This window comes from Malaclemys terrapin, chromosome 10 (genome assembly GCF_027887155.1).
Source record: "Malaclemys terrapin pileata isolate rMalTer1 chromosome 10, rMalTer1.hap1, whole genome shotgun sequence".
NCBI lineage: Eukaryota > Metazoa > Chordata > Testudines > Emydidae > Malaclemys > Malaclemys terrapin.
The window spans coordinates 30433899-30460100 of NC_071514.1; the positions used below are offsets into that span (position 1 = coordinate 30433899).

At 44.7% G+C, this 26202-nt stretch overlaps 1 protein-coding gene across 4 annotated transcripts in view; it reads right to left on the reverse strand.

Moving 5' to 3' along the window:
* APBA2 (amyloid beta precursor protein binding family A member 2) overlaps positions 1-26202 on the reverse strand; it is a 208514-nt gene that overhangs the window by 105178 nt on the left and 77134 nt on the right. The window lies entirely within an intron of this gene.

Genomic DNA, 26202 nt, shown 5'->3' on the forward strand with positions numbered 1-26202 from the left:
GAGAGGGCAGCTGGGGGTTAGAGGTGGCCTTCCGCACAGCAGGGCTAGGTGAGGAGGCACAAAATATGGGGGAGACGGACAGATTGGGGCATACAGGGTTGCTGGGGGGGCTACACAAACTGGGTTTCAGAAGGGTTAGTGGGAGGAACAGAGTGGGGCATGGGCACAGGAACTAGTGGGGTGACAACACTGAGCCAAGGCTGAATGAGAGTGGGGCTGCCAGGCCACATGGGGACAGGAGGAAGGGGGCTGCAGGGAAACATAGGGACAGATGTGCCTGACTGAATGGGAGAGACTAGGAGGTCAGCCAGGGTCTGCATGCGGGAGGCTCCCCAACTCTCTAACAATCCCTCCCCCTGCAAAAAACTGTTCCATACTACTCCCACCCACACCCAACAATCCTCCAGGTTCACTCCCAGGCTCCTTCCCTCTCCCTCAGCTCCTCCGTTACCCCTAACTCCCCCAAGCCTTTGCACTGCTTCTGAGGGTTGCAGGAAACAAGTTTCTGTATTGTAGTTTAAATGAATTATTACTCCAAGGTCTGTATTAATATGCCTAGTAAGGAATCTATTTGTCAAAAAACATTTTCTGAATCTTTTGTTGTCTGTATTGTTACATGCTGACAGGTATTTTGAAATAAATTACCAAAATAATTCAAACTAGCGTGATTATATTGTGTTATTTTGACAAATAAAATATGCAGAATTTTGCAGAATTTTAAAATATTGTGCACAGAATTTTTTATTTTAGACACAGAATTCCCCCAGGAGTAATGTAGGAAATTGACTTGTATATTTATTGAATTCTATTGTATTTGCAAGAGGGATACACAGGTTTATAGGGGTTTTAAGCTATATTCATATACACATTTGTATTTTAAAAATATTGTTAATATTAGGCAACCAACATTTTAAAAATAATCTCTTGGATATTGAAAGGAAGAGACAACAGAAAGCCCTACAATTATGTGTTAAATATATTCCAATATTGTGTTGATGAATATGCCTCAGGAATGCTTAAATCAACCTTAAAAATTAATCCCAAGATTCAAACATGGGGTTTCCCTCTCTCAAATCCTTTTCCCAGTAATGAGTCATGGAATGACCCTCAGCAATAAAGCAATTAGCATTATCTTTTCAACAGATAAATTAGGCATTTCTTCACTGCATACCGTATTCACTTAAGATCAGACTGAGCTCCCATTGAAGCTGGGGGGAGGAGTCCATTAATTTGGGAGTGGGAGAAGGCACTAATTAACATAACTCACTGCTTCATTTTTCCCATAGAAAAAAACTAAAGCATCTTCATAAAACCAGAGCAATATAAATAATTTGGTGTTTACTGAGACCCACCACCTGAATTTGTATCAAACAGGATCCAAGTAGTGTTGAAAGACAACAAATTTGTTTTCAAACAATTAAACCTATACACAAGGGTGGGAAAAAAATCAGACATTTATAAACAGACACATTAATTACTTCCACTAGTGCCAGTTCACATTTAACTAAATATTTTACTTGTCTAAATACTGATTTCAACAACATACTGTAGAATTTGTTTACATAAGCTGCATATCATTTTGACATATCTGGTAAGGGCAAGACAAATGTGGATAATACTAGATGTGTATGGCAGCAGGGTTAAACTATTAAACTTGAAGTTTCTGGCTACGTTACATCATTCTCATATCTGGCCTCTTTTAGCATAAGCATTTCTCTGTTGTTGCCCACCTCACTCCCACTACAGACCTCATTGTTGTCTCAATCTGATGGACTTGATTAAATCAGGTGAAGTGAACCTTGCTGATCTTCACCTGTTTAGAGTTAATTTAATTTAGATCATCACACCTACTTCTGAAATTATGCCTTTTACCACAGAGATATTTCAGTCACCAACACGATCATGTCTAGTTAACTAATCGTATAAGCACACATGTGCACACACATAGCAACAAGACAACTGCATAGAAACAGCAGCTGCATGAATGGAAAATTCTTACAAAACATGAGAAGTGTCACAGAAAAAAAATACTGAAGACAGCTGGCACAATATATCTAAAAAATATTATTGTTTAGGTCATGTACAGCATTTATATCTGCAAGAAAGCAGGCATGATAATTCATTCCTGACTATTCCTCAACTGACTTATCAAACATGTGTCATAAAAATTCCCAAGTCATAGCATATTTTATGTTATAGGTACCAAATCCAGAGCCCTGGCACATCCACAGGTTGGAGGCCAGTGGTACTATATAGCCAGCCAAATTCTTCTTGGGGCAAGGATGGAGTCCAGTTCTGGGACTGGGGAAAATGAGAGACACCAGTGATGGGAAAGGACATTAAAGAGGCCCCGGACATGTGCTGTATTTCCTAAAGTGGTTGCTGCCTGACACCCAAGGAGACTAAATAAGCAACATTAGCCCAAACAGCGGTATCACAGCTGAGAGTCAGAAGTGAAGCCTGAGAAAGGTAATCCCCTGTGGAGACTGGGACCGAAGAAGGAGGAGGAGGAGGAAGAGGAAAGATTCTTCCAAGGAACTCCAGCGACCTGACTATCAGAAAAGCTAACTGTTAAGGTGCCAATGCCTGAGATGATGGGGCATCCAGGATTCACAGATTTATGGATTTTGGGTAGCAGGTAGAATATCCCTGGTCAGGACTCTAGGGGTTTATCAGTGTAGATTTGTTCCTGTGCTTCTTTAGGAAGTTTCTTGAGCAGATGATGTAGTTTCTGTTGGTAATCCTCAATGGGGTCAGAGGGTAATGGCCTGTAGAATGTGGTGTCAGAGAGTTGTCTAGCAACCTCTTGTTCATACTCCGACCTATTCATGCTGACTACAGCACGTCCTTTGTTAGCCTTTTTTATTATGCCAGAGTTGTTTCTGAGGCTGTGGACAGCGTTGTGTTGCATGGTTGAGGTTTTGGGGCAAGCGATGTTGATTTTCCACAATTTCCGCCTGTGCACGTCGACGGAAGCACTCTATGTAGAAGTCCAGTCTGTTGTTTCGACCTTCAGGAGGAGTCCACGCAGAATCCTTCTTTTTGTAGAGTCCCAACCAGGGGTATTCTACCTGCTACCCAAAAATCCATAAACCTGGGACTCCTGGACTCCCCATCATCTCAGGCATTGGCACCCTGACAGCAGGATTATCTGGCTATGTAGACTCTCTCCTCAGGCCCTACGCTACCAGCACTCCCAGCTATCTTCGAGACACCACTGACTTCCTGAGGAAACTACAATCCTTTAGTGATCCTCCAGAAAACACCATCTTAGCTACTATGGATGTAGAAGCCCTCTACACCAACATTCCACCTACAAGCCATCAGGAATAGCATCCCCGATACCATCATGGCAAACCTGGTGGCTGAACTTTGTGACTTTGTCCTCACCCACAACTATTTCAGATTTGGGGACAATTTATACCTTCAAGTCAGTGGGACTGCTCTTGGTACCCGCATGGCCCCTCAGTATGCCAACATTTTTTATGGCTGACTTAGAACAACGCTTCCTCAGCTCTCATCCCCCAACGCCCCTACTCTACTTGAGCTACATTGAGGACATCTTCATCATTTGGACCCATGAGAAGGAGGCCCTTGAGGAATTCCACCAAGATTTCAACAATTTCCACCCTACCATCAACCTCAGCCTGGATCAGTCCACACAAGAGATCCACTTCCTAGACACTACAGTGCTAATAAGCGGTGGTCACATAAACACCACAGAATCTCTATCAAGCGTTCTTAAAACTGCAATACCCACCTGGTGTAGTGAAGAAACAGATTGTCAGAGCCAGAAAGGTACCGAGAAGTCACCTAATACAAGACAGGCCCAACAAAGAAAGTAACAGGACGCCACTAGCCATCACCTACAGCCCCAAACTAAAACCTCTCCAGTGCATCATGAAGGATCTACAACCTATCCTGAAGGACGATTCCTCACTTTCACAGACCTTGGGAGACAAGCCAGTCCTTGCCTACAGACAGCCCCCCAACTTGAAGCAAATACTCACCAGCAACTACACACCACACAACAAAAACACCAATCCAGGAACCAAACCCTGCTACAAACCCCAGTGCCAACTCTGTCCACATATCTATTCAAGGGACACCATCATAGGACCCAACCACATCAGCCACACCATCCAGGGCTCATTCACCTGCACATCTACCAATGTGATATATGCCATCATGTACATTTGCCAAACTGGACAGTCTCTACGCAACAGAATAAATGGCACAAATCTGATATCAGGAATCATAACATTCAAAAACCAGTAGGAGAACATTTCAATCTCTCTGGTCACTCAGTAACAGACCTAAAAGTGGCAATTCTTCAACAACAAAAAAATTCAAAAAAGCTGCAGAACTGGAATTAATTTGCAAACTGGATACCATCAGATTAAGCCTAAATAGACACTGGGAGTTGTTGGGTCATTACAAAACCTAAACAATTTCCCCAATACTAATTTCTCCCTACTGTTACTCACACCTTCTTGTCAACTGTCTGTAACTCTCTTACCACTTCAAAAGTTATTTTTCCTCCCTTGGTATCCTGCTGTTAATTGATTTATCTCGTTAGACTGACCTCACACTTGGTAAAGCAACCCCCATCCTTTCATGTATTTATACCTGCTCCTGTATTTTTCGTTTCATGCATCCAATGAAGTGGGTGCTAGTCCACGAAAGCTTATGCCCAAATAAATTTGTTAGTCTCGAAGGTGCCACAAGGACTCCTCTTTGTTTTTGCTGATGCAGACTAACACGGCTACCACTCTGAAACCTGACTCAAGATAATTACTCAACAGTAACAGTATGTCCAGTAACTATCCTTAATAATATTGGCCCTAAATTGCCAATTATAGTAGATTCAGAAGCATATTATATCAAAAACTGAGAGTGTCCCACTCTGGTACTGGAGAAAAATGAGAGAAATTGAGTGTCATTTGGTCTGCCCACTAACTAATGCCGCCTCTGAGTTAGTTTATGGCAGTTTCAGGTGCTTAGAGCTGGTGTATTTTATGTGCTGAAATCTAAAACAAACCTGCAAAAATTCTGTTCAACCTGGCTTTGTAATGGAGAGTTTCAAATATTCAGAGAGCATTTCAGATGCCCAGCTCCCAGTGACTTCCATTGAGGGTTGGACATCAAATTCTTTTACAGTCTTTTGAGAATCCAAACCTTAGTTACCCAAAAAATATTTATTATTGATGTCTGAAGGATGATGGAGGAGCTGGGTTTGTGGCCAAATTATTTGGTCCTCACTAATGTTTGATCCCTTCACCTTCCTCCACTACCCTCTCCACCATACAATTAGAATGGCAAGAAATTGACTCTGTACATAATTTTTTTTAAAGTATTTGAATTAAAGCATCCAAAGAAGCTTTAAAAAGGGAACAAGAATAACAATAACGTTTGTAATGCCACATGATGCTCAATGGATATAAAGAAAAACTGCTAATGATTGGAACTCCAGGTATTCACCTAGTGATGTGAAATACACTCTAAATCATGATTATGAGATCCAGAAACATGCAGTAACCATGAGATCCAAGATGTGGTTCTGTATGAGAAAAGATCTTGCAGAAAGTCTAATCTATACTAGTAACAAACTACAAGATGGGAGGAAAATGGTACAAAATATTGATTTTGTTGACAATGCAGGGAAGTAAAACTACAAATTGTTTATTATAGAATCGTAGAACAGGAAGGGACCTTGAGAAGTCTTCTAGTCCAGTTCCCCTGCACTCAGGGAAGGACTAAGTATTATCTAGACCACCCAAAAGGTGTTTGTCTAATCTGGTTTTAGAACCTCCAATGACAGAGATTCCACAACATCCTTAGGCAATTTATTCCAATGCTTAACTATCCTGACAGTTAGATAGTTTTTCCTAATGTCCAACCTAAACTATGTTGCAATGTAAGCCCATTGCTTCTTGTCCTATCCTCAGAGGTTAACGAGAACAACTTTTCTCTCTCCTCCTTGTAACAACCTTTTATGTACTTGAAAACTGTTATGTCCCCCCTCAGTCTTCTCTTCTCCAAACTGAACAAACCCAATTTTTAAAATCTTCCCTCAGAGGTCATGTTTTCTAGACCTTTAATAATTTTTGTTGCTCTTCTCTGCATTTTCTCCAATTTGTCCACATCTTTCCTGAAATGTTTTGCCCAGCACTGGATACAATACTCCAGTTCAGGCCTGAGTATAGCAGAAGAATTGCTTACAGCTAATGCAGGGGTCTCAAACTCAATTTATCTTAGGGCCAGTGCCAGTCCTCGAATCCTCCCAGCGGGCCAATAATGTCACTTAAGATGGTGTTGAGAAAAGAAAATTTTTATATTGTATTTTTTATTTAGAATTTCTTAGAAATAATAAAACTGTCCATACAATTCTTCGCCTGCCAAAGAGTTTTTAGAGTTTTCCAGACACCTGGCAACACTTCAGTTCTGTCAGTTTGTTGATGTTTGGCCTCAGTGACTGAGCAGTTGAAACCTTCAGGATTGCAGCAAGGTGTGCATCAGAGATAGTTGTGTTTGGTATTTTGACTTGTTTTTATTCATTGTGGAAAAAAGTGACGCTGCCTCCATGGCTGACTGCCCGGCAACTGATGATGCTGCCTCCATGGCTGACTCTGCACAGTGACTCCTTATGGTATCTCTGCCCATCTCCCCCAGACAATGGGAGCTGCGTGGGGGCAGTGCCTGCAGCAGACAGATCTGGCAGCATGGGGAGGTTCTTGGGCCACAGATGGCCCATGGGCCAGGACTTTGAGACCCCAGTGTTAATACATCCCAGAATGATGTTTTCTTTTTTTGCAACAGTGTTATACTGTTGACTCATATTTAGCTATGATCCACTATGACCCCCAGATCCCTTTTTGCAATACTCCTTCCTAGGCAGTTATTTCCCATTTTGTATGTGTGCAACTGATTGTTCCTTCCTAAGCGGAGTACTTTGCATTTGTCCTTACTGAATTTCATCCTATTTACTTCAACCCATTTCTCCAGTTTGTCCAGATCATTTTGAATTTTAATCCAAAGCACTTGCAATCCCTCCCAGCTTGGTATCATCCACAAACTTTATAAGTGTATTCGCTATGTCCTTATCTAAATCACTGAAGATATTGAACAAAGCCGGACTCAGGACCAATTTCTGCAGGACGCTACTCGATATACTCTTCCAGCTTGACTGCAAACCACTGATGACTACTCTCTGGGAATGTTTTCCAACCAGTTTTGCACCCACATTATAGTAGCTCCGTCTAGGCTGTATGTCCCTAGTTTGTTCATGAGGTGGTCATCTGAGACAGAATCAAAACACTTTGGCCCCATCTACACATTACAGCAAAGCAGATTTCTACGCTGTAACTCCCAAGGTGTACACACTGCCAAGCCACTTAGTGCACAGAAACTGCGCAGTTGTATCGCTCAAAAAAACCCACCCCGACAAGAGGCGTACAACTTTCTGCGCCAGGGCGACAGCGCTGCGGTGCCACTGTAGACACCGTGGCAATTACAGCGCTGTGACTGGTCTCCGGGAGGTGGCCCACGATGCCTGTTCTCACCTCTCTAGTCATCGGTTTGAACTCTACTGCCCTGCCCTCAGATGACTAACCATCATTCCACCCTGTACATTCTTTTGCAAATTTGAAAGTCCTCTTCCTATTTGCACAGTGATGTGTGCAGTGGTCTCAGCACATCATTCCAGGTCGCCATGCCTGCTCCACACACCAGGCAATCCCCTGCTTGGAGCAATGCCGAGCTGCTGGACCTCATCGGCATTTGGGAAGAGGAGGCTGTGCAGTCACAGCTGCACTCCAGCCATAGGAATTATGATACCTACGGACAGATTTCACGATACATGATAGAAAGGCGCCATGACCGGGACACATTGCAGTGTAGGGTGAAAGTGAAGGAGCTGCGGAACGCCTACCAGAAGGCACGGGAGGCAAACCGCCGCTCTGGTGCTGCGCCCACGAGCTGCCGGATCTACAAAGAGTTGGACGCGATACTCGGTGGTGACCCCACCTCCACTGCGAAGGCCCCCGTGGATACTTCATTGGCTCTCATGCCAGTCGAGAGTGGACCGAGCCAGGAGGAGGAAATCTTGGACGAAGAGCGGAAGGGGAACCCAGAGGCAGAGGATGGTTAGGCGGCCAGAGATGCATGCAGTCAGGAGTTCTTTTCTACCCCTGAGGAGCCTAGCCAGTCACAGCAGTTGGATCTTGGTGAAGCGCAAACAGGAGAGGAGGTCCCTGGTAACTGGATCTGATTTTGGGAATTGCTGAAGCAATTTGTTGGGGGCAGGAGGGTTGTAGAAAGCAGGCTTGTCTCCCACTGCATGCCTAGTCTGAGCAGTGGAACAGGCTGTTGATAGACTCCCTAACTTCACAGGAATCTCCCTCAGAGATCTCCAGGAAACTCTCATGGAGATACTGGACAATCCACTGCCTTAGGTTCCTCGACAGAGCTGCTTTGTTTCTTGCCCCATTAACGGTAACTTTCCCATGCCACTGTGTCATCACAGGGGTTGGAGGGGGAACCATTGCAGTACATAGGTGAGCCGCAGGGGGGCCAGGGCGGAAGCCACAGGCTTGAAGAAGATACTCCCTTGATTCCCTGCTCACCCTCAGCAGCGAGATATCTTCCATAATGATCACATCCTGTGGACAGTGTAGGGACAGGAATGATTATGAAGCCCCTCGTACAGTGTTGGCTCTCCCCAAGAGCCACGTGCCCAGTGTACAGCAGGGTTCGGGAAGAGTGATTTACCCTGCCCCTGCAGCTACTCACCATTTTGGGGGTCTTGTGGCTCATGTGTGATTGCCTGGGGTCAGCCAGTTATTGACAGGTTTGTGAATACTGGCTGTGTTTTAAAGCACTGAATCAGTGTTGTCTGTGATGCAAACAATACTGCTTCTGTAAAATGTTGCATTTAAACTTCACAGAGATGACCTTGGGAGCCCAGCCTCCCTTATCGGCAGCAGAACAGCTGCATAGAATTAGAAAGTAGCCACGAAGACCTAAGCAGGACTTTTTCCGTGAGGTTATGATGCACTCTGCCACTGAGAAACAAGAACTGAAGGAGTAGTGGGACAGTGGGAAAGTGGCATACCAGAAAGAAGTCATGGAGCAGCTCTTAAACGTTATGGAGCGCCAAGTGAACACACCCCAGGTGATACTAGCTCTTGAAACCAAGTAGCTCCATGCCCGCCCTCCCCTGCAGCCGCTGTCACAAAACTTTTTCCAATGCGCCCCCCCCCACACACACACACACAGCGCCAACTCACTGTTATCAACCTCCTATCTCCACTCTCTACCCGCAGCATTCAACTCCTCCCTCCTCACAGTACAGCCCGTGTGGACTCCCACTACCCACTGCACTCAACATCCATCCCTCTGCAGTTTGGCCCTGCTGAAGTCCAGCACCCGCTGCATTGTACTCCAAAGGAGAAGGTTGGGTATGATCCCTGGACATACACAAATCTGTAGCTGTCCTGGGACCCCTCCTCCTCTGGAGACCTTCCCTTCCCCCATCTCTCTCCCTGCTGATGTATTTTTGTCGTTTGACTCTCTCCTCTGGTTGTTGTCTTTTAATAAAAGAATTGTGTTGGTTTGAAAGCAATCTTTATTCTATTAAGTGAAGGAAAAAAGAGCACTGCAAAGCAACATGCAATTATGTTAAACCCCCTTATTGCATCATGTGCACCAGTAGCCTCCTAGCATTACAAGCACTGCAATCCCAAGTACAGCAGCAAATATTAGTGGCTTTCAGCTTCAAATTGCTGCCTCAAGGCATCCCTGATCCTTATGGTCCCGCGCTGTGCCCCTCTAGTAGACCTGGTCTCTGGCTGTTCAAACTCAGTCTCCAGATACTGAGCCTCTGCGGTCCAGCCCTAAGTGAAGCTTTCAGTCTTCCCTTCACAACTATTATGGAGCTTACAGCACACGGCTATAAGCATAGGAATATTGTCATCGGCCATGTCCAGCTTCCCATACAGGCATCGCCAGTGGGCTTTTAAACGGCCAAATGCACACTCAACAGTCATTCTACACTTGCTTAGCCTGTTGTTGAACTGCTCCTTGCTGCTGTCAAATTGCCCCATGTATGACTTCATAAGCCGTGACATTAAGGGTCACAATGGGCATTTTGACTTCCCCTACAGTGATCTTCTGGTCCGGGAAGAAAGTCCCTGCTTGCAGCTTCTTGAACAGGCCAGTGTTCCGAAAGAGGAGTGTGTCATGCACCTTTCTGGACCAGCCTGCGTTAATGTCCGTGAAACACCCACGGTGATCCACAAGCGCCTGGAGAACCATTGAGAAACACCCCTTGCGATTAATGTACTCAGTGGCTAAGTGATCCGGGGCCAGAATTGGAATGTGCGTGCCATCTATCGCCCCTCCGCAGTTAGGGAAGCCCATTTGTGCAAAGCCATCCACAATGTCACACACGTTGCCCAGAGTCACAGTCTTTTGGAGCAGGATGCAATTAATGGCCCTGCACAGTTCCATCAACAAGACTCCAATGGTCAACTTTCCCACTCCAAACTGGTAGCATTCTGGAGTAGCTAGCTTCCACAGTGCAATCGCCACACGCTTCTCCAGCGACAGGGCAGCTCTCATTCTCATGTCCTTGCGCTGCAGGGCTGGGGCGAGCTCATCACAAAGTGCCATGAATGTGGCTTTCCTCATGCAAAAGTTCTGCAGCCACAGCTTGTCATCCCAGTTGTGCATCATGATGTGATCCCACCACTCAGTGCTTGTTTCCCGAGTCCAAAAGTGGCATTCCACTGTGGTCATCACCTCCGTGATGCCACAAGCAATCTCATGTTGTAGCTACTTCGCGTAGCAAGATCAATTTTGCGCTCCTCTTGCCTTTGTAGTTTAAGGAATAACTCCACTGCCACTCGTGACGTGTTGGTCAGAGCAAGCAGCATACTGGTCAGCAGTTCAGGATCCATTCCTGCAGCCTGAAAGAGGCAGGGCGCACAGTACACAAACCATTGAAAGATGGTGCCAAATGCGGACGGAAGCACAGGGATTGCTGGGATGCAAAGCAATGGTTCACGGGGCATTGGGACTGGACCCAGGATGCCCCGAGACCCCCTCCGCCTTCCCACAAGTCTTAGTGGCAAAAAAGAAAGAGATGCTCTGTGGGATAGCTGCCCAGAGTGCACTGCTCCAAATAGGGCTGCAAATGCCGCAAGTGCGAACACGCTATTGCGTAGGCAGCTGTCAGTGTGAACACACAACAGCGGTTTCCCTTCAGCGCTCTCTAAGCGGCACTGTAACTGCCGGTGCTGTAACTTTGCCAGTGTAGACATCCCCTTACTAAAGTCAAGATATAACACATCTACTGCTCCCCCAACTCGTAAGGCTTGTTACCGTGTCAAAGAAAGCTATTAGGCTGGTTTGACACAATTTATTCTTGACAAATACATGCTGTTACTTATCACCTTATTACCTTCTAGGTGTTTGCAAATTGATTGCTTAATTATTTGCTCTATTATCTTTCCAGGTACTCAAGTTAAACTGACTGGTCTTTAATTCCCCGGCTTGTCCTTATTTCCCTTTTTATAAATGGGCACTATATTTGTCCCGTTCCAGTCCTCTGGTATCTCTCCCGTCTTCCATGAGGTTTTGAAGATAATCACTAATGACTCAGATATCTCCTCAGTCAGCTCCTTGAGTATTCTAGGTTGTACTTCATCAGGCCCTGCTGACTTGAAAACATCTAACTCATTTACGTAACTTTTAACTTGTTCTGCCCCTATTTTCGCCTCAAATCCTACCTCATTTTCACTGGCATTCACTATATTAGACATCCAATCGCCGCTAAACTTTTTGATGAAAACTGAAACAAAAGAGTCATTTTGCATTTATGCCATTCACACATTTTCTATTATTGTTTTTCTCCCCCCGTCATTGAGTAATACTAATGTATTTGTAGAATGTTTTCTTGTTACCCTTTACGTCTCTAGCTAGTTTAATCTCATTATCATCTGATTTAATTGGCATCATAATTCTATCCAGTCCTCTACAAGGAACGATTCAAATGCTTCTGAGGAAGACCTGCTCTAGTCAATCTGCCACTACTTCTGTCTAGCCATTCACACCATGCCTCCACTGTTTACTTGTGCCCCTTGCTATTTTTAACTAGGCCTTGCCATCAAATCCTTGTATTAATGTACAGATTTCCTAAGCAGGTTAAGCACCTAACTTCCGTTGATTTCAACTGGACTAGGCATCTAACCTGCTTAGGCCCTTTCAAAAATTGCACCAGATATTTAGTTGTAGCTTTTGGCAAATAAATATCGTTGAAAATCTGGCCCAGGGAGCTCGTGTTTGATGTGGAATGAACAGGGAGTGAACCAGTCAGAGCAATGCGCCAGGAAGATAAACCTGGTAGCAGCATTTTGAATCGACTTAAGGGCGCAATGCGGCTGGAAACTAATTATTTGATTTCTAGATTGTCAGATAACTTTTTATCCATGTTGTGTGTATTTTTGTAATTATTTTTGAGAGGACAGAGGAAGTTAATACCACTCAAACAAGCAGATTCCAATTACAAATTATACCAGGGTGGCTCATCCTACTGCATATTTTTCAGTGCAGGATATACATCTCAATGGCTATTCTATATTCTTCTAGCTAGAATTAGTGACACATGTAATGTTAGTACAACAGCCAACTTATGCCACCTTTTAGCTTACGTCAAGCTAAATGAAAAATGCATGAAGTGCAACTAAAATCAGCTTCAGTTTCCTGAATTCTGATTTTAAGAGTTTTAAATTGTACAGAACAATTAATAATCCCAAGCCAACTCCGAACTTGAAGAAAAACAGTTCTGAGATGATTAATAGCCACACAGCCACCTCCTTTCTATTAGACTTTCACCTCAATGATTTTTTTTTTAAAAACATTGAACTTTATATTGGAGCAAGGGACACACATAAAGGGTTATTTAAGCAATGTAGATGTTTTAAAAAACCAAGTCCTTGAAAATCCATTCAATTTACTACTTCTGTTCCATTTTCTTAAGGCTTAAAAACAGTCTGACCCAAATATTTTATTTTTCAGGGAGGTGATTTTTTTTTTAAATTGAGAGAGGAATTGCCATAAGTAGGTCAGGTTTCTGATCCACAGACTGTGTCTTGCTTTCAGTAGTGGTCTCTGGCTTTTAATAGAGGTTCAAATCCTAAACCACTCAAATTAGTGGCAAAAGTTTGATTTCTATGGGAGCAGATGCTTCAGAGGAAAAGGTGCCACTCTATCCTTAATCAATCTAGTCATTTCTGAAATAGTAGGCCAGCTAGGATAAAGGAGGGGCAACAGCAGTGAACAGCAAAACCATCATACATATTGAAGGTAATATCAGTATGTCCTTATATTTTAGGAGACCACAAGGCAGATAAAGTTAGGTATCCCAACCATGCTCCTTCTACTGCTTCAATGGAAAGAGAGTGATTAGGGTGGTAGAAAAGGGAAATACAAGAGGTCTTACACCGGACACACACAAATCAAGTTTCAGTTCAATTCTACTATTAGAATCTTTGGTAAGTGTAGGTACAGTAGGTAAAAGTATTGTATCTGTTTAGAATTGTTCCCTGCATGTATGAGATTCATAGCTGCTGCCTTCACTGACAAACAAGTTTTATTGCTGTTACAACTGCAGAACCGAAACAGTTCAAGCAGAGAGGTCTAGAGTCTAATCTGCTACATATCAGCAAAGTTTTCAGCTAAGCACGGAATGCAGGATCTTAAGTATAGGTGATGATGTAGAAGCAGAATATACACCACTTTACTTTGGAGTTCCAGGCCGAATTTGGAGTGGCAGCAGTTAGAAAAAAAATCTTTGATTTGCATGTCCAAGAGAGAATAAATACAAAACCTCAGAATGTCATTTCTAAAATTATTTGAAAGTATCCACTTCCAAAAAAAAAGTTAGACTAGTCCTTTGCCATGTAAAATTTATCAAACCACTACTGTGCTCAGCAACAGGGATATTTTGGTACAAGAGACACACACCGATGAATGATTTTCAAGAAAGAGTATACGTATATGAGTACGTGTGAATGTGTATAAGAGTATATGTGAACTCCTATTAGAATTACACCTATTTAAGTTAGTGGAGCACCTGTGCTATTGCAGCCTTGTGATTAGAACATACAGAATAGTCTGGTTTCCTTCCATTATTGGTTCAAAATATCTCGAAGGTTTCTTACAGATGCATTTACATCTAACATTAGGCATTAGTGTAGAAATCTATAAAAAGAACAGGAGTACTTGTGGCACCGTAGAAATCTAAAATCTCTGTGCCTATGTTCTCCCAAGTTTTTGTACATTATAGTCTCACTACCTGCTTTCATTAAATCACACAGCAAGGGGCTAGTCTCTGCTGGCATGCTAGCAGTAGCATAATGTAATAACCAGTCCGCCAAACACTCCACTGCTAGATTCTGCAGTCATTTGTTTCCCCAAATACCAAGCAGCATTACATTCTTGCACATTATTCAGTGGGCCTGATTCTATAGGTCATGAGAGATCTTAATGCAGAGTACCTACAGAACTAGGATTAACTGAGAATTGAGCACAGAGGTAATTCTGCTTAGTCTGCTAGGATCAGGAGGTAATGGGTTCATTATTCCCACAAGAACCCTCTCAACCACATGCCAAGTTTACAAAAGAATAAGTGTGTTGATACTGGCCTATACAGTCAGCAGATGTAGGAATAGAGGGAAAATATAGTAACTGGCATGATAGCTACCTGTCCCAAATAGATGTAGTAGGTCTGTTTAACTCTAATCCTCCAAGCAACCAGCACATTTAAAAAAAAAAAAAAAGTGACCTGGAAATTAAAGGGAATCCCCAAATTTAAATTGCTACATTAGAGTCAGATTATACAACTCTTAATTTTGAGTGGTACCCTACTCTGTCATATTGAAACCCATAGGACTATTTGAGAAGTAATGTACTAAACATGAGTAAGAGTAGAACAATCTGCCTTGTAGTGATATTCTATTCTGCAAATACAACTCCGTTTAATCTATGCCTTGTTTTATATGGGAATATAAGAACAGTGTTTCTGTTCTGCAGTTCTTGCCCCATCGTTTAAAATCTGAGTACAGTAACTCCTTGCTTAACGTTGTAGTTATGTTCCTAAAAAATGCTACTTTAAGCGAAACGATGTTAAGCAAATCCGATTTCCCCATAAGAATTAATGTAAATGGGGGGGTTAGGTTCCAGGGAAATTTTTTTCACCAGACAAAAGACTCACACACACACACTCTCTCTCTCTCTCTATATATATATATATATATACACACACACACAGACACACACACAGTATAAGTTTTAAACAAACAAATAAAGCAATGATGATTGTGAAGCTTGGTTGAGGTGGTGAAGTCAGAGGGTGGGATATTTCCCAGGGAATGCATTACTGCTAAATGTAGCACTTGGCTGAGCCCTCAAGGGTTAACACATTGTTGTTAATGTAGCCTCACACTCTATGAGGCAGCACGAATGGAGGGAGGGGAGACAGCATGGCAGAGAGAGAGAAACAGAGACACACACCGTGTGTGTGTGTGAGAGAGAGATGCACATTGCCCCTTTAAGTATGCTGACCGCACTCCAAGTACATTGCCTTTTTAAGTAGATTAGCAACTTGAGACAGCCACTGCTGCCAGCAAGCTCCCTCAGTCCTGAGCCCTGTAGTGTCATCCCCTCCATGGAGATAAGGGTACAGGAGCGGAGGGAGGGGGACACCCTGACATTAGCACCTCTCTTCCTCTCCCTCCCCCTGACCCAGCAAGCAGGAGGCTCCCGGGAGCAGCTCCAAGGCAGAGGGCAGGAGCAGCACACAGCAGTGGGGGGAGGGACAGCTGAGCTGCCCAGCAGTTGATAGTCTGCTGGGCAGTTGCCACACAGGGAACTTAGGGGAGTGGAGAGCTGATAGAGGGGTTGCTGGTCCTCCCTGATTCCAAGCCCCCACCAGCTAGCGCCAATGGACTGCTCTTTCTGCAAGCAGTGGACAAACCAGGCAGCTGTCAAACATTATAAGGGAGCATTGCACAACTTTAAACGAGCATGTTCTCTAATTGATCAGCAATGTAACAAGGAAACAATTTTAAGTGAGGAGTTATTGTATTACAATATCCATTTTCTTCGTTGCTTTCATTTTTATGGAAAGAATTGTGCCTTTCCCCACTGCAGCAAAGCACAGTGATGACTGCACTCACATATGGGGCTGCTATTGAAATCTTTACATTTGCTGCCCCCACACTTCCTATAAGCCAATATCAAGATCCTAGAGTCCATTGGAAGTAACAGGCTGAGTGCTAGGTCCAACTGGTCATGCCACACATGAGGAGTAATCCATGGAGGTCACTTTTGTTCAACGGCTGAAGTAGCCAATGCATGTAGGTGGACCTCTGCAGGATGAGGGAGAATGGGAGAATTCAGAGCAGTGGATCCCCTGCTTCCTATATGCAAGATGTTCTGAACCATGCAGAAGGTGCTCATACCCTGCACAGCTACTTATGTCCAGCTTTCCCCTCACACAGTGGAACTACATCAGTTCTGTTGCATAGCAGATCTCTGCAGCAATGGAAACTCCACAAATATTGCAAAATGACAGACGGATACTGGCCTGGGAGGCAGGTGACCTAGGTCCTATTACACTGAGCTGTTGGCCAAGTCGCTTCAAATCTTTGTGACTCAGTTTGCCCTCCCACCCTTTCTCTCTGCCCTGAAGAGCTCTTCTATCTAAGTACACAAGAAAGACAGTCCTATGATGTGTTTGTACAGTGCCTAGCCCAATGCGGCCCTGATCTCTGTTAGAGCCTCTTGGCCGGAGTAGTCAATAGGCAGACTGTGGGCCAAATTGGATTGCCAGACGCTTTTGAACGGACCCCAAAATCTTTTTATTTACTTAATAAAATAGTAATATTATTTTCTCTAGAGACTGAACCTTGACTATACCTTGACCAAAAAATCTGGATCTTGACAAAAAATAATTGACTACCCCTGCTGTAGGCCATAAAGAAATACAAATAATAAACTACATTAATTTCTTGTAAATATTTTAATGACAACCATTATATCTGTAAGATTTCAACTAATGTTGAGAGGATGTTTTGGTTTTTACCTGTATCAAATGAAGTTTAAACTTTTTGAACAGCAAATATGATTGCAATATCCATATTTACTAGGTTTACTTTAACTTTTATTCAGTTTTCTGATAATTTTTCCCCATCAAGTTTTTGTTGTTTAGCAAATGCTAGAAGCTAAAAAAATATATATCTTAAAGCTTAAAAATGATCCCATGTGTAGAGCCCTGTGTAGATACAAAATTTGTACCCGCAGATGCAGATATCCATGGATATAAAGTGGATACACACAGAGCTGCAAGGCTCTACTCTGAACCCAGCTCCTAGACATAGGGGCAGCCAAGGGGCTCCACACGCTGCCCGCGCCCCAAGCGCCACCCACACAGCTCCCATTGGCCGGGAACCACAGCCAATGGGAGCTGCAGGGGGAGGCGCCTGCAGATGGGGCAGCGTGCAGAGCTGCCTGGCTGCGCCTCCACGTAGGAGCCAGAGGGGGGACAAGCCGCTGCTTCTGGGAGCTACTTGAGGTAAGCGCTACCTGGAGCCTGCGCCCCGACCCCCTCTCATGCCCCAGCCTCCTACCCCAGACCTGGATCCCCCCTCCTGCCCTCCAAACCCTTTGGTCCCAGCCCAAAGCATCCTCCTGTACTGCAAACCCTGATCCTCAGCCCCACTCCACAGCCCGCACCCCCCCACACACCCTCCAACCTCCTGCCCCAGCCCAGAGCCCCTTCCCGCACACTGAACTCCTCATTTCTGGACCCACCACAGAGCCCGCACCCCCAGCTGGAGCTCTCACCCCTCCTGCACCCCAACCCCCAATTTCATGAGCATTCATGGCACGCCATCAATTTCCATACCCAGATGTGGCCCTTGGGACAAAAAGTTTGCCCACCCCGTTACAGACCCTTCCACAGCTGGGATCATTAATTGTAATTGAACCCAGAGCAGGATCAACTGAAAGGGCCAGCCAGCCTCTGACAATTACTAAAACAATAAAGTATCAAAGGTCAATATTTGCAGAGGGAAGAGGAACAAATTAAATTAAAATAAAACAATAAAAAAGGAGAAAATGAACAAGAGCTAAAGTGACCAGCAAAGTGAACAGGCAAGATTAAAAGAACTACGCACAAAAATATAGTCTAGGAAAACCATACAGTCAGGAAGTGATCATATAAAGTTATACAGGTAAAAAAAACCCTAAAATGACACATACTGTCATCACCCACCACTGTACTTATTTGTTATATTCATTCTCCCACTCTATTTTTGTCCATTTCTTTAAAAGGTCTTTGAGGCAGTGTTTTTGTTTACGCTAGGAACACATTGCACTAGGTACTGCATAGATTCTGGCCAGAGTTATAGAACTACCACCACAATATAGACACTACAAGTTGTCTGAGATTTCTAAAACACCACCCAATCTACCCATGTGGTATGCTTTTTATTTGCCTGAAGGTTAAAAGCACTGCTCAGAATGCATATATGTACTTTGTTCACTGAACTGCGGGCTATAACAAAATGAAGCTCTTCAGGAAAGAGTGTATTCACCTCTGTGAATACTGCAGCTAGCACAAGATCCTGATCCTGATCCTGATCCTGGCTGCCCATACAACAACAACAACAGTTTCTAAAAAATGTGTGTCTCATCTTTTACTACTACTTTGGATATGAACAGCACCTTTTATCTAGGGTCTAGAAGTGCTTCCAAATACAGACGCTCTCTGGGTTACGCAAACCCGACTTACGCAAACCCGCACTTACGGAAAAAGTTCCGTAAGTTCTGTAAGCTTTTTTTTTTTTTTTTGCGCGTCATTGTCGGCTACGCGTCCCCAACTTACGCAAAATTTGACTTACACAAGGTGTTCCGGAATGGAACGCTTGCGTAAGTCGGGGAGCGTCTTTATTAAATAAGCCTAACACCACCTCTGTCAGCTACGTTAGCGACTGCATTATAATTATCCATTTTATAGACCAGTTACATGAGGCACAGAGGGTTTAAATAACTTGCCCAAAGACATGCCGAGGCTGAGTAGCAGAGACAGGAAACCTGACTCCTAGTGTCTTGCTGCAATCAGTAGACAGCACTGCCTAACAGTCCGCTAACAAAGAAAGGGTTGATTAAAGTAAGAAATATTCCTTTTAAGTTAAATATGGTTAAAAATAAAACTATCAGGAAAGGGGAAGAGCAGTTTGTGACGGGTTGGATCACAGAAACCCCCTTGGGAGCTGCCACCCAATGTGCAAAGACTACCCCTGCTTCTGTTTTCCCTGCCAGCTCAGGACTCCAGCACCCTGTCTTGCTGAGCCTGACACTCCCGTCTGGCTCCAGACACAGACCCAGGGTCTGAACCACTTGTCCCAAAGCTGCAAGTTTACCTGAAAACAGCTCACAGTAGTGTGCTTGTCTTTAGCACTCAGATGCCCAACTCCCAATGGGGTCTAAACCCAAATAAATCCGTTTTACCCTGCATAAAGCTTATGCAGGGCAAACTCATAAATTGTTCACCCTCTATAACAGTGATGGAGAGATATGCGCAGTTGTTTGCTTCCCCAGGTATTAATACATACTCTGAGTAAATTACTAAATACAAAGTGATTTTATTAAATACAGACAGTAGGATTTAAGTGGTTCAAAGTAGTAACAGACAGAACAAAGTAAGTCACCAAGCAAAATAAAATAAAATGCACAAATCTATGTCTAATCAAACTAAATACAGATAAGTTCCTCACCAGTTCCAGAACACTCCCTTTTACAGGCTAATCTCCTTTTAGCCTGGGTCCAGCAATCACTCACACCCCCTGTAGTTACTGTCCTTTGTTTCAGTCTCCTTCAAGTATCCTGGGAGGGGTGGAGAGGCTCCTTCTTTAGCCAGCTGAAGACAAACTGGAGGGGTCTCCCACGGGTTTAAATAGACTCTCTTGTGGGTGGAGACCCCCCTCCTCCCTCCTATGCAAAAACCAGCTCCAAGATGGAGTTCTGGAGTCACCTGGGCAAGTCACATGCCCCTGCATGACTCAGTCTTTACAGGCCGAAGCCATTGTCCACATGGTATCTTGCATGTCTCCAGGAAGACTTCTTATGCGGATTGGAGCATTCCAAGATGTATTGTTCCCCAAGTGTTTCCTGATCAGGTACTTAACCTGGAGAATTCCTTCCTAAAGAAGCTGACCAAATGCCTCACAAAGCTTACTTAGAAACCAAGCAAGCATACAGCCTATATTCTTAACCTCAAGTAGAAAATGATATATATGTACAAATAGGATGAATAGATATAGTAGACCATAACCTTTACGGAGATATGTTACATGGTACAGGCAGCACAAAACATATTCCAGTTATATCATACATACATTTATAAACACCCCTCCATGAAGCCTTATGGGGTACGCTGTCACACAGTTGACTAGCACGAGTGCTTTACACTATCATAAAGGAGACACAATTTTGATGCCAGACCTTGGTGGCTTGTTTTCCAACCTTGTGATAGGGGAGGGCCTACACCGCAAATTAAAAAAATGACTAACTCATACTGACTAGTCACATACCTAATACAGGTCCCCAAATACACAAAAGAAAGTAATTGGTAATTTGCAGTGGAATTCCTCACGTTCCTATTAAGCCACATTAAAAAGACATATAATTAAATATACTTCATGTGTTGCATGACCTCAGTAGAAAATATCTCATCTTTAGCATTATAAACCCACATTTGCTTGAGGGAGACACTGGGTGATCAGGTTGTCGACCAGAACACTGGTTGAAAAGGGACCCTGGCTGCGCCAGTCAGCACAGTCGACCAGGCCCTAAAAAATCTGGTCGGTGGTGCTGGCAGGCTAAGGCAGGCTAATTCCTACCTCTTCTGGCTCCATGCTGCGGCCCAGAAGCGGCCAGCAGGTCTGGCTCCTAGGCGGGGGGGAGTCACGGGGCACCATGCGCTGCTCCCACCCCGAGCACCGGCTCTGCACTCCCATTGGCCAAGAACCAGCCAATGGGAGCTGGGGGGTGGGCAGTGCCTGCGGATGAGAACAGCACATGGCGCTTCCTGGCCCCCCGCCTAGGACCCGGACATGCAGCTGGCCACTTCTGGGTCGCAGCATGGTGCCAGGACAAGCAGGGAGCCTCCCTTAGCCCCCCAGCTGCGCCACTGACCGGGAGCCACCCAAGGTAAGCCCGCGCCCCAACCTCCTTCCCCAGCTCTGCCTGCCCCCAAACCCAGAGCCCCCTCCTGGATCCCAAAACCCTCATCCCTGCCCCACCCCCCAGAGCCCACATCTCCAGCCCAGAGCCCTCACCTCCCTGCACTCCAATCCCCTGCCCCAGCCCACACCCTGAACCCCTCATCCCCAGCCCCACCCCAGAGTCCTCACACCTTCCTGCACCGCAACCCCCTACCTCAACCCACAGCCTCCTCCCGCACTCCGAATCCCTGAGCCCCACCGCCCAGTCTGGAGCCCCCTCCTGCACCCCAAACCCTGCATCACCAGCCCCACCCCAGAGCCCGCATCCCCAGACCAGAGCCTTTAGTCCCTCCCACAGCCCAACCCCCTGCCTCAACTCGCAGCCTCCTCCCACACTCCAAATCCCTCGACCCCACACCCCAGCCTGGCATCCTCTCCTGCACCCCAAACCCTCATCCCTGGCCCCACCCCAGAGCCTGCACCCCCAGCTGGAGCCCTCACCCCCTCCCGCATCCCAACTCCCTGCCCCAGCCTGGAGCCCACTCCCACACCCTGAACCCCTCATTTCTGGCCCCACCCCGAAGCCCGCACCTCCAGTTAGAGCCCTCACCCTCTCCTGCACCCCACCCCCAGCCCAGTGAAAGTGAGTGAGGATGGGGGACAGCAAGCCACTGAGGGAGGGGGAATGTTGTGAGCAGGGGGCTAGGGTGTTCAGTTTTGTGTGGTTAGAAAGTTGGCAACCCTCGGAGACACTCCAGCAAAACAGAGATCTGTTCTTTCTTTCCATTTACTCAAAAATCTAAGTGATAGCCTACTGAGGGCTGGTCTACACTGGCGGGGGGGAGGGGGAAATCGATCTAAGATACGCAACTTCAGCTACGTGAATAGCGTAGCTGAAGTCGAAGTATCTTCGATCGATTTACCTCGGGTCCTCACGGCACGGAATCGACGGCTGCGGCTCCCCCGTCGACTCCGCTACCGCCTCTCGCTCTGGTGGAGTTCCGGATTCACTGGGGAGCGCATTTGGGGATCGATTTATTGCGTCTAGACGAGACACGATAAATCGATCCCCGATAGATCGATTACTACCTGCCGATCCGGCGGGTAGTGAAGACATACCCAAAGACTTAGAGCCCTCCCACAATAAAACCCAAGAAATGCAAGTTTCTTTTTCATATTAGAAGATGCAGGTGCATTCAGAACTGCATGTTTCTGGTTTAATGACAATATTTGTCATGTTTGGTTTAATTTAATGAGCATTTAAAATTAGATAATTACCTTTTAAATTATGTTCTAAAAATGCCCTGTAATTGGAATCTGCCAACTGAAATAATAATAATAATAAAAACAAAATAGAACAGGCACAAAATTAAATCTAGACACCATAAATTCTTAAGAATTCTTTAGGGTCTAATCCTGCAATTCCCCAATGAGGTATAATAAATCTACAGGACCCAATCCAACAATTGCTCAAAGTAAATAGATTGTGGGACCCAGACTAAAATGTTTGGGTACAGTAGTGAACAAAACATATGCCTGGTTCACAGCCCCATGGACAGGCCAAAGGGAAGAGTCTAACTGCTTGCTAGAACCCCAAAACAATACACTGAAACAGGTCAGCCACCTTCCCAGAGCCAGAGGAGGAGGAAAAAGAAGAAAGTTTTGCCACGAAGGCCCCAATTCTGCAACTTGGTCTGTGCAGGGGGCTCTTTCACCTATATGAAAGTCTACTGACTTCAGTGGGGCTCTGCACCAATGACAGGAGCTATCATGCACTGTTCTAATTGCAGGACTGATGCCTAAAATAGTAACTTTAATCATGCAATAAAGGAAAGAATGGAGAGGAACAAATTCACCAACTGGAAACAAATAAAATCATCCTAGACAGCCAGAAAAGCTGCCTCTACCTGCCAAGTACAGGAAAACAATTGAGCAGGGTCAGCCAGCTGGCATCTTTGAGCACCTGTCCCCCGCCAGTAGAAAGACAACCCTCTGTCTGAACACGTGTTGGAGAATAGTACAACGGAATGCATCTCCAAAATTAAGGCAAGGAGATCCTATGGACTGGCTTCGAAGCTGAGATAGTTAGATTTAACCTAAGAGAATTCACTTCCAAATAGTCAAGCAGAATTCCTCACATTCTGCCCTCACCCAAAAGTACCCTCATTTTTTTAAACATAATGATAAGAAGAATTGCACAAAGGAGATATTTTAATTTATTTTATATTAAAGATTTTATTTAAGTCACTCAAAGGGACACTTTCAGAAATACCTTGGTTCACTGGCTATTAGGGGAAATGGTCTGCTTTCCTTTTTACATTGTTACTCAATGAAAGTAAAACACATGTTCCAAGTTCCAACCTAAACCAAAATCATTTAAGACAGCCCAACGCACCACAAAATAGCACGTTGCAATCATTCAGAGCTCTGATAGAATTTTAAGATGTTTTTAGAACTGATTGTACAATTGTGTCCAATACTTCACAGAGCCTCTCCCTGTCAGTTATAGAGATAACCCAGAAAAATCTGTGAAACCTTCCACCTCCTGTTAATTTTCATGCATTCCATGTTTATCTTTTCCAATTTCCTGAGCAATATTTTATCTCAATAGCAAGGTCACCTTCTTCACTGACTCAGCACAAAATTATTCTTGTGTTTCTTAACAGATCAACTGTGCACATACCTCCTCAAAATTAATTTTCTGTTATGTACACCACAGGGAGTTCTTTTTAAATTAGAAACTTTTATGACAGAGCACTGAATCTTAAGGGACAGACTGTGTCTGTCCTAAGTGAGTTCATAAGGAGAGAAGGGAGGTGGGGGGGGGGGGGGAAAAGAGAGAATAGGCGCCTCACTCAATCTTTTGCTTGAGGGTTCTCAAGATTACCTAAATTCAGTGCTGCCAATATTAACACTAATCTTCTGAAAGAAAGCAGGGAGAGCCAGGTCACAGCCATGGCACTGTCCCCATCCACACTGACCAGAAGAGCTAGCCCCATGGGTGTAAGCTGCACCCATTAAATTGGCAGAGAGGATGCCAAGCAACCCGGTGCATCCGGAGGCATTATGTCTGATTTAGGCACAATGTTTCTGGAAGCTCCCACCAGAGGCATATACCTCCACACCCCACAGGAGGGGGCTTGGTCATACAATCCAGTCAAACACAATCCAGTGATAATGCTTAGAGCTATAGAAAGCCACACTGGCTGAAAAATGGTTGAAATTTAAGCAAGACACAATTACTGTAGAATTTAATTGGGGAAGATATTATCCAAATCCTGACTGACGTACTTGCCCAAGGAGACATACTGAAGTTAGTGGGAATATGTGTGTGCAGTGTCAATAGGAATTAGCCTTATGCCGTCAAGACAAGAGAAAAGATGGCATATCCATTAAGAATATTTTCTTTATTTTCAAATATTCTGATAGTATTTCCCAATTCTTTAAAATGGGAAATAAAAACCAAATATACACTCAAAAGAATGAAATTTCCTTCTCCCAATGGTTTAAAACTTCACTTTCTGATGAATTTTTATTTTATATTATTCCCTGGTAACACAAAGACTGAATGGCAGCAGTTTGATAATACAGGAGGTTTTCTCTTCATTAGTTTTCCCCCCATACAGGTAGCAATGAATGCAACAAGAACCAGCTTTATAAAGTTGGTGTAAAGTGCAATTCAAGCATGTGAAAATGGTACCTTTGTACACAAAAGATCCATCTCCCTTTGACTTATCCTGAAATGCTTTTTTATTCCTTACTCAGGAAAATCCCCAAATGACATATATGGGTCTTGAGTAAAGACTGAATTAAAACTTAAGTAAGGATCTCTGGATTTGGTCCCATATATATATTCAGATTCTTAACTTTTTATTTTAGAAACAAAAATAAATATTTACTTTTTCTTCCTCTAAACCAGGGTTGGGCAAACTTTTTGGCCTGAGGGCCGCATCTGGGTATGGAAATTGTATGGCGGGCCATGAATGCCCAGTGGGGGAGGGGAACTCTATGGGGAGTAGCATGGGGGGGCTCTATAAAGGGATGTTACCAAGGTGTGGGGAAGGGGGGTTCATGTGGTGTGGCGCGGAGCAGGGGGCTCTACCGGGGCGGTACCGGGGACTCCTCAGGGCCCTGCCAGCAGTGACACCAAGGCGGCCGTACCAGGCACCACCATGGATGGAGGCATCCTAGCTGGGACAAGTGTGGCCCCAAGCAGCTTCGAGGCTCTCAAGGATAGGGCCGTAAGAGACCGGGAGGGGATTGGGTGCACTGCTGCGTTTGTGTGTGTGTGTGGGGGGGTTGCCACATAGGAGCGGGGTTCCAATCCCGGAAACCACACGGTGAAGTCGCGCCTGTACAGTGTGGCTCTGCGTTCCGGAAGATGGTGCTCATTAAGGGAATTGTGAGTCAGTGGCTCGGGAGCGTCAGGCAGAGTGGGGCAAGTCCCCGACCCCACTCCTTATCGGGAGCACCAGGCGGGCGGAGCGGGCCAAGCCCCAATCTTGCTCCCCGGCAGGAGCTCGAGGGCCAGATAAAAACGTCTGATGGGCTGGAAGCAGCCTGTGGGCTGTAGTTTGCCCACCTTTGCTCTAAACTAATTGTTTATGGGGTTTCATGTGTATTATTTACACATTGGGGGGTGAGAGGTGTAGAGCCAACAGCTATACAACGAGATGAAACCTATTCTGACTGGAATATAAAAGACAATTGTTAATCCAACCAAATGTAATCAGAGCTAAACAGGCACTACTGACCTGGAGACATACAGGAAGGTGAAACATGACTCGGGAAACGCCTCAAGATTGAAGGACTTATGGCCTTGACTATAAACCAAGTTGCAGGACCCCCAGCACCGATGGGGACTGATTAACAGGAAAAATGAAGCATTTGGGGCACACAAAACAGGGTCTCC